The sequence below is a fragment of the Phyllobates terribilis genome, unplaced genomic scaffold, assembly GCF_046119375.1.
Source record: "Phyllobates terribilis strain yellow unplaced genomic scaffold, ASM4611937v1 Scaffold_31__1_contigs__length_13893835, whole genome shotgun sequence".
NCBI classification, from domain to species: Eukaryota; Metazoa; Chordata; class Amphibia; order Anura; family Dendrobatidae; genus Phyllobates; species Phyllobates terribilis.
Genome location: NW_027362791.1, coordinates 3153137 through 3161522, shown reverse-complemented (window position 1 = coordinate 3161522; position 8386 = coordinate 3153137).

Here is an 8386-nt window from a genome sequence, read left to right as displayed (position 1 = left end):
AAAAATGACTAAGTCCCAAAAAATTTTTTTTTCAACTTTTTTCAATTTTACCCCCGTGGGATATATATTCTACCCACACACATTTGGAACTCTCCCGGGGTACCCTCACACATATTATTCAATCATTTAGTGGATATTTTCACAAAAAAGTGAAATTTTCAAAAATCCATAAAATTGGCTGAAAACGACTAAATATCAAGGACTCATTGGGCAAATCGCTCGGGAACTGAAATCGGAATGCTCACTGACATTTCCCCTATCTGAAAGTATGATGAACGCCGGAAAAATTACTAAGTCCAAAAAAAAAATCTTTTCAACTTTTTCCAATTTTATCCCCGTGGGATATATATTCTACCCACACACATTTGGAACTCTGCTGGGGTACCCTCACACATATTATTCCCTCATTTAGTGGATATTTTTACAAAAAAGTGAAATTTTCAAAAATCTAGAAAATTGGCTGAAAACGACTAAATATCAAGGACTCATTGGGCGAATCGCTCTGGAACTGAAATCGGAACGCTCACTCACATTTCCCCTATCTGAAAGTCTGATAAACGCCGGAAAAATGACTAAATCCCAAAAAAAATTATTTCCAACTTTTTTCAATTTTACCCCCGTGGGATATATATTCTACCCACACACATTTGGAACTCTCCTGGGGTACCTTCACACATATTATTCTCTCATTTAGTGGATATTTTCACAAAAAAGTGAAATTTTCAAAAATAAAGAAAATTGGCTGAAAACGACTAAATATCAAGGACTCATTGGGCGAGTCGCTCTGGAACTGAAATCGGAATGCTCACTGACAAACCCCCTATCTGAAAGTCTGATAAACGCAGGAAAAATGACTAAGTCCAAAAAAAAAAAAATTTTTCAACTTTTTTCAATTTTACCCCCGTGGGATATATATTCTACCCACACACATTTGGAACTATCCTGGGGTACCCTCACTCATATTATTCCCTCATTTAGTGAATATTTTCACAAAAAAGTGAAATTTTCAAAAATCCAGAAAATTGGCTGAAAACGACTAAATATCAAGGACTCATTGGGCGAATCGCTCTGGAACTGAAATCTGAACGCTCACTGACATTTCCCCTATCTGAAAGAATGATAAACGCCGGAAAAATGACTAAGTCCAAAAAAATTTTTTTTTCAATTTTACCCCCGTGGGATATATATTCTACCCACACACATTTGGAACTCTCCTGGGGTACCCTCACACATATTATTCCCTCATTTAGTGGATATTTTCACAAAAAAGTGAAATTTTCAAAAATCCAGAAAAGTGGCAGAAAACGACTAAATATCAAGGACTCATTGGGCGAATCACTCTTGAACTGAAATCGGAATGCTCACTGACATTTCCCCTATCTGAAAGTCTGATGAACGCCGGAAAAATTACTAAGTCCAAAAAAAAATTTTTTTCAATTTTACCCCCGTGGGATTTATATTCTACCCACACACATTTGGAACTCTCCTGGGGTACCCTCACACATATTATGCCCTCATTTAGTGGATATTTTCAGAAAAAAGTTAAATTTTCAAAAATCCAGAACATTGGCTGAAAACGACTAAATATCAAGGACTCATTGGGCGAATCGCTCTGGAACTGAAATCGGAACGTTCACTCACATTTCCCCTATCTGAAAGTCTGATGAACGCCGGAAAAATGACTAAGTCCCAAAAAAATTTTTTTTCAACTTTTTTCAATTTTACCCCCGTGGGATATATATTCTACCCACACAAATTTGGAACTCTCCTGGGGTACCCTCACACATATTATTCCCTCATTTAGTGGATATTTTCACAAAAAAGTGAAATTTTCAAAAATCCAGAAAATTGGCTGAAAACGACTTAATATCAAGGACTCATTAGCGAATCGCTCGGTAACTGAAATCGGAACGCTCACTCACATTTCCCCTATCTGAAAGTCTGATAAACGCCGGAAAAATAACTAAGTCCAAAAAAAAATTTTTTTAAACTTTTTTCAATTTTACCCCGTGGGATATATATTCTACCCACACACATTTGGAACTCTCCCGGGGTACCCTCACACATATTATTCCCTCATTTAGTGGATATTTTCACAAAACAGTGAAATTTTCAAAAATCCAGAAAATTGGCTGAAAACGACTAAATATCAAGGACTCATTGGGCAAATCGCTCGGGAACTGAAATTGGAATGCTCACTGACATTTCCCCTATCTGAAAGTCTGATAAACGCCGGAAAAATGACTAAGTCCAAAAAAAAAATGTTTTCAATTTTACCCCCGTGGGATATATACTCTACCCACACACATTTGGAACTCTCCTGGGGTACCCTCACACATATTATTCCCTCATTTAGTGGATATTTTCACAAAAAAGTTAAATTTTCAAAAATCCAGAAAATTGGCTGAAAACGACTAAATATCAAGAACTCATTGGGTGAATCGCTCTGGAACTGAAATCGGAACGCTCACTCACATTTCCCCTATCTGAAAGTCTGATAAATGCCGGAAAAATGACTAAGTCCCAAAAAATTTTTTTTTTTCAACTTTTTTCAATTTTACCCCCGTGGGATATATATTCTACCCACACAAATTTGGAACTCTCCTGGGGTACCCTCACACATATTATTCCCTCATTTAGTGGATATTTTCACAAAAAAGTGAAATTTTCAAAAATCCAGAAAATTGGCTGAAAACGACTAAATATCAAGGACTCATTGGGCGAATCGCTCTGGAACTGAAATCGGAACGCTCACTCACATTTCCCCTATCTGAAAGTCTGCTAAACGCCGGAAAAATGACTAAATCCCCCCAAAAAAATTTTCCAACTTTTTTAAATTTTACCCCCGTGGGATATATATTCTACCCACACACATTTGGAACTCTCCTGGGGTACCCTCACACATATTATTCCCTCATTTAGTGGATATTTTCACAAAAAAGTGAAATTTTCAAAAATCCAGAGAATTGGCTGAAAACGACTAAATATCAAGGACTCATTGGGCGAATCGCTCTGGAACTGAAATCGGAACGCTCACTCACATTTCCCCTATCTGAAAGTCTGATAAAAGCCGGAAAAATGACTAAATCCAAAAAAAAATTATTTCCAACTTTTTTTAATTTTACCCCCGTGGGATATATATTCTACCCACACACATTTGGAACTCTCCTGGGGTACCCTCACACATATTATTCCCTCATTTAGTGGATATTTTCACAAAAAAGTGAAATTTTCAAAAATCCAGAAAATTGGCTGAAAACGACTAAATATCAAGGACTCATTGGGCAAATCGCTCGGGAACTGAAATCGGAATGCTCACTGACATTTCCCCTATCTGAAAGTATGATGAACGCCGTAAAAATTACTAAGTACAAAAAAAAAATCTTTTCAACTTTTTCCAATTTTATCCCCGTGGGATATATATTCTACCCACACACATTTGGAACTCTCCTGGGGTACCCTCACACATATTATTCCCTCATTTAGTGGATATTTTCACAAAAAGGTGAAATTTTCAAAAATCCAGAAAATTGGCTGAAAACGACTAAATATCAAGAACTCATTGGGCGAATCGCTCTGGAACTGAAATCGGAACAATCACTCACATTTCCCTTATCTGAAAGTCTGATAAACGCCGGAAAAATGACTAATTCCCCCCCAAAAAAAATTTCAACTTTTTTCAATTTTACCCCCGTGGGATGTATATTCTACCCACACAAATTTGGAACTCTCCTGGGGTACCCTCACACATATTATTCCCTCATTGAGTGGATATTTTCACAAAAAAGTGAAATTTTCAAAAATCTAGAAAATTGGCTGAAAACGACTAAATATCAAGGACTCATTGGGCGAATCGCTCTGGAACTGAAAACGGAACGCTCACTCACATTTCCCCTATCTGAAAGTCTGATAAACGCCGGAAAAATGACTAAATCCAAAAAAAAATTATTTCCAACTTTTTTCAATTTTACCCCCGTGGGATATATATTCTACCCACACACATTTGGAACTCTCCTGGGGTACCTTCACACATATTATTCTCTCATTTAGTGGATATTTTCACAAAAAAGTGAAATTTTCAAAAATCCAGAAAATTGTCTGAAAACGACTAAATATCAAGGACTCATTGGGCGAATCGCTCTGGAACTGAAATCTGAACGCTCACTGACATTTCCCCTATCTGAAAGTCTGCTAAACGCCAGAAAAATGACTAAGTCCCCCAAGAAAAATGTTTCAACTTTTTTTAATTTTACCCCCGTGGGATATATATTCTACCCACACACATTTGGAACTATCCTGGGGTACCCTCACTCATATTATTCCCTCATTTAGTGAATATTTTCACAAAAAAGTGAAATTTTCAAAAATCCAGAAAATTGGCTGAAAACGACTAAATATCAAGAACTCATTGGGCGAATCGCTCTGGAACTGAAATCGGAACGATCACTCACATTTCCCTTATCTGAAAGTCTGATAAACGCCGGAAAAATGACTAATTCCCAAAAAAAAAATTTTTCAACTTTTTTCAATTTTACCCCCGTGGGATATATATTCTACCCACACAAATTTGGAACTCTCCTGGGGTACCCTCACACATATTATTCCCTCATTTAGTGGATATTTTCACAAAAAAGTGAAATTTTCAAAAATCTAGAAAATTGGCTGAAAACGACTAAATATCAAGGACTCATTGGGCGAATCGCTCTGGAACTGAAATCTGAATGCTCACTCACATTTCCCCTATCTGAAAGCCTGATAAACGCCGGAAAAATGACTAAATCCAAAAAAAAATTATTTCCAACTTTTTCAATTTTACCCCCGTGGGATATATATTCTACCCACACACATTTGGAACTCTCCTGGGGTACCTTCACACATATTATTCTCTCATTTAGTGGATATTTTCACAAAAAAGTGAAATTTTCAAAAATAAAGAAAATTGGCTGAAAACGACTAAATATCAAGGACTCATTGGGCGAGTCGCTCTGGAACTGAAATCGGAACGCTCACTGACATATCCCCTATCTGAAAGTCTGATAAACGCAGGAAAAATGACTAAGTCCAAAAAAAAAAAAAATTTTCAACTTTTTTCAATTTTACCCCCGTGGGATATATATTCTACCCACACACATTTGGAACTATCCTGGGGTACCCTCACTCATATTATTCCCTCATTTAGTGAATATTTTCACAAAAAAGTGAAATTTTCAAAAATCCAGAAAATTGGCTGAAAACGACTAAATATCAAGGACTCATTGGGCGAATCGCTCTGGAACTGAAATCTGAACGCTCACTGACATTTCCCCTATCTGAAAGTCTGCTAAACGCCGGAAAAATGACTAAGTCCCCCAAGAAAAATGTTTCAACTTTTTTTAATTTTACCCCCGTGGGATATATATTCTACCCACACACATTTGGAACTCTCCTGGGGTACCTTCACACATATTATTCTCTCATTTAGTGGATATTTTCACAAAAAAGTGAAATTTTCAAAAATCCAGAAAATTGGCTGAAAACGACTAAATATCAAGGACTCATTGGGCGAGTCGCTCTGGAACTGAAATCGGAACGCTCACTGACATATCCCCTATCTGAAAGTCTGATAAACGCAGGAAAAATGACTAAGTCCAAAAAAAAAAAAATTTTCAACTTTTTTCACTTTTACCCCCGTGGGATATATATTCTACCCACACACATTTGGAACTATCCTGGGGTACCCTCACTCATATTATTCCCTCATTTAGTGAATATTTTCACAAAAAAGTGAAATTTTCAAAAATCCAGAAAATTGGCTGAAAACGACTAAATATCAAGAACTCATTGGGCGAATCGCTCTGGAACTGAAATCGGAACGATCACTCACATTTCCCTTATCTGAAAGTCTGATAAACGCCGGAAAAATGACTAATTCCCAAAAAAAAAATTTTTCAACTTTTTTCAATTTTACCCCCGTGGGATATATATTCTACCCACACACATTTGGAACTATCCTGGGGTACCCTCACTCATATTATTCCCTCATTTAGTGAATATTTTCACAAAAAAGGTGAAATTTTCAAAAATCCAGAAAATTGGCTGAAAACGACTAAATATCAAGAACTCATTGGGCGAATCGCTCTGGAACTGAAATCGGAACGATCACTCACATTTCCCTTATCTGAAAGTCTGATAAACGCCGGAAAAATGACTAATTCCCAAAAAAAAAATTTTTCAACTTTTTTCAATTTTACCCCCGTGGGATATATATTCTACCCACACAAATTTGGAACTCTCCTGGGGTACCCTCACACATATTATTCCCTCATTTAGTGGATATTTTCACAAAAAAGTGACATTTTCAAAAATCTAGAAAATTGGCTGAAAACGACTAAATATCAAGGACTCATTGGGCGAATCGCTCTGGAACTGAAATCTGAATGCTCACTCACATTTCCCCTATCTGAAAGCCTGATAAACGCCGGAAAAATGACTAAATCCAAAAAAAAATTATTTCCAACTTTTTTCAATTTTACCCCCGTGGGATATATATTCTACCCACACACATTTGGAACTCTCCTGGGGTACCTTCACACATATTATTCTCTCATTTAGTGGATATTTTCACAAAAAAGTGAAATTTTCAAAAATAAAGAAAATTGGCTGAAAACGACTAAATATCAAGGACTCATTGGGCGAGTCGCTCTGGAACTGAAATCGGAACGCTCACTGACATATCCCCTATCTGAAAGTCTGATAAACGCAGGAAAAATGACTAAGTCCAAAAAAAAAAAAAATTTTCAACTTTTTTCAATTTTACCCCCGTGGGATATATATTCTACCCACACACATTTGGAACTATCCTGGGGTACCCTCACTCATATTATTCCCTCATTTAGTGAATATTTTCACAAAAAAGTGAAATTTTCAAAAATCCAGAAAATTGGCTGAAAACGACTAAATATCAAGGACTCATTGGGCGAATCGCTCTGGAACTGAAATCTGAACGCTCACTGACATTTCCCCTATCTGAAAGAATGATAAACGCCGGAAAAATGACTAAGTCCAAAAAAAATTTTTTTTCAATTTTACCCCCGTGGGATATATATTCTACCCACACACATTTGGAACTCTCCTGGGGTACCCTCACACATATTATTCCCTCATTTAGTGGATATTTTCACAAAAAAGTGAAATTTTCAAAAATCCAGAAAATTGGCAGAAAACGACTAAATATCAAGGACTCATTGGGCGAATCACTCTTGAACTGAAATCGGAATGCTCACTGACATTTCCCCTATCTGAAAGTCTGATGAACGCCGGAAAAATTACTAAGTCCAAAAAAAAATTTTTTTCAATTTTACCCCCGTGGGATTTATATTCTACCCACACACATTTGGAACTCTCCTGGGGTACCCTCACACATATTATGCCCTCATTTAGTGGATATTTTCAGAAAAAAGTTAAATTTTCAAAAATCCAGAACATTGGCTGAAAACGACTAAATATCAAGGACTCATTGGGCGAATCGCTCTGGAACTGAAATCGGAACGTTCACTCACATTTCCCCTATCTGAAAGTCTGATGAACGCCGGAAAAATGACTAAGTCCCAAAAAAATTTTTTTTCAACTTTTTTCAATTTTACCCCCGTGGGATATATATTCTACCCACACAAATTTGGAACTCTCCTGGGGTACCCTCACACATATTATTCCCTCATTTAGTGGATATTTTCACAAAAAAGTGAAATTTTCAAAAATCCAGAAAATTGGCTGAAAACGACTTAATATCAAGGACTCATTAGCGAATAGCTCGGTAACTGAAATCGGAACGCTCACTCACATTTCCCCTATCTGAAAGTCTGATAAACACCGGAAAAATAACTAAGTCCAAAAAAAAATTTTTTTAAACTTTTTTCAATTTTACCCCGTGGGATATATACTCTACCCACACACATTTGGAACTCTCCTGGGGTACCCTCACACATATTATTCCCTCATTTAGTGGATATTTTCACAAAAAAGTTAAATTTTCAAAAATCCAGAAAATTGGCTGAAAACGACTAAATATCAAGAACTCATTGGGTGAATCGCTCTGGAACTGAAATCGGAACGCTCACTCACATTTCCCCTATCTGAAAGTCTGATAAATGCCGGAAAAATGACTAAGTCCCAAAAAAAATTTTTTTTTCAACTTTTTTCAATTTTACCCCCGTGGGATATATATTCTACCCACACAAATTTGGAACTCTCCTGGGGTACAATCACACATATTATTCCCTCATTTAGTGGATATTTTCACAAAAAAGTGAAATTTTCAAAAATCCAGAAAATTGGCTGAAAACGACTAAATATCAAGGACTCATTGGGTGAATCGCTCTGGAACTGAAATCGGAACGCTCACTCACAT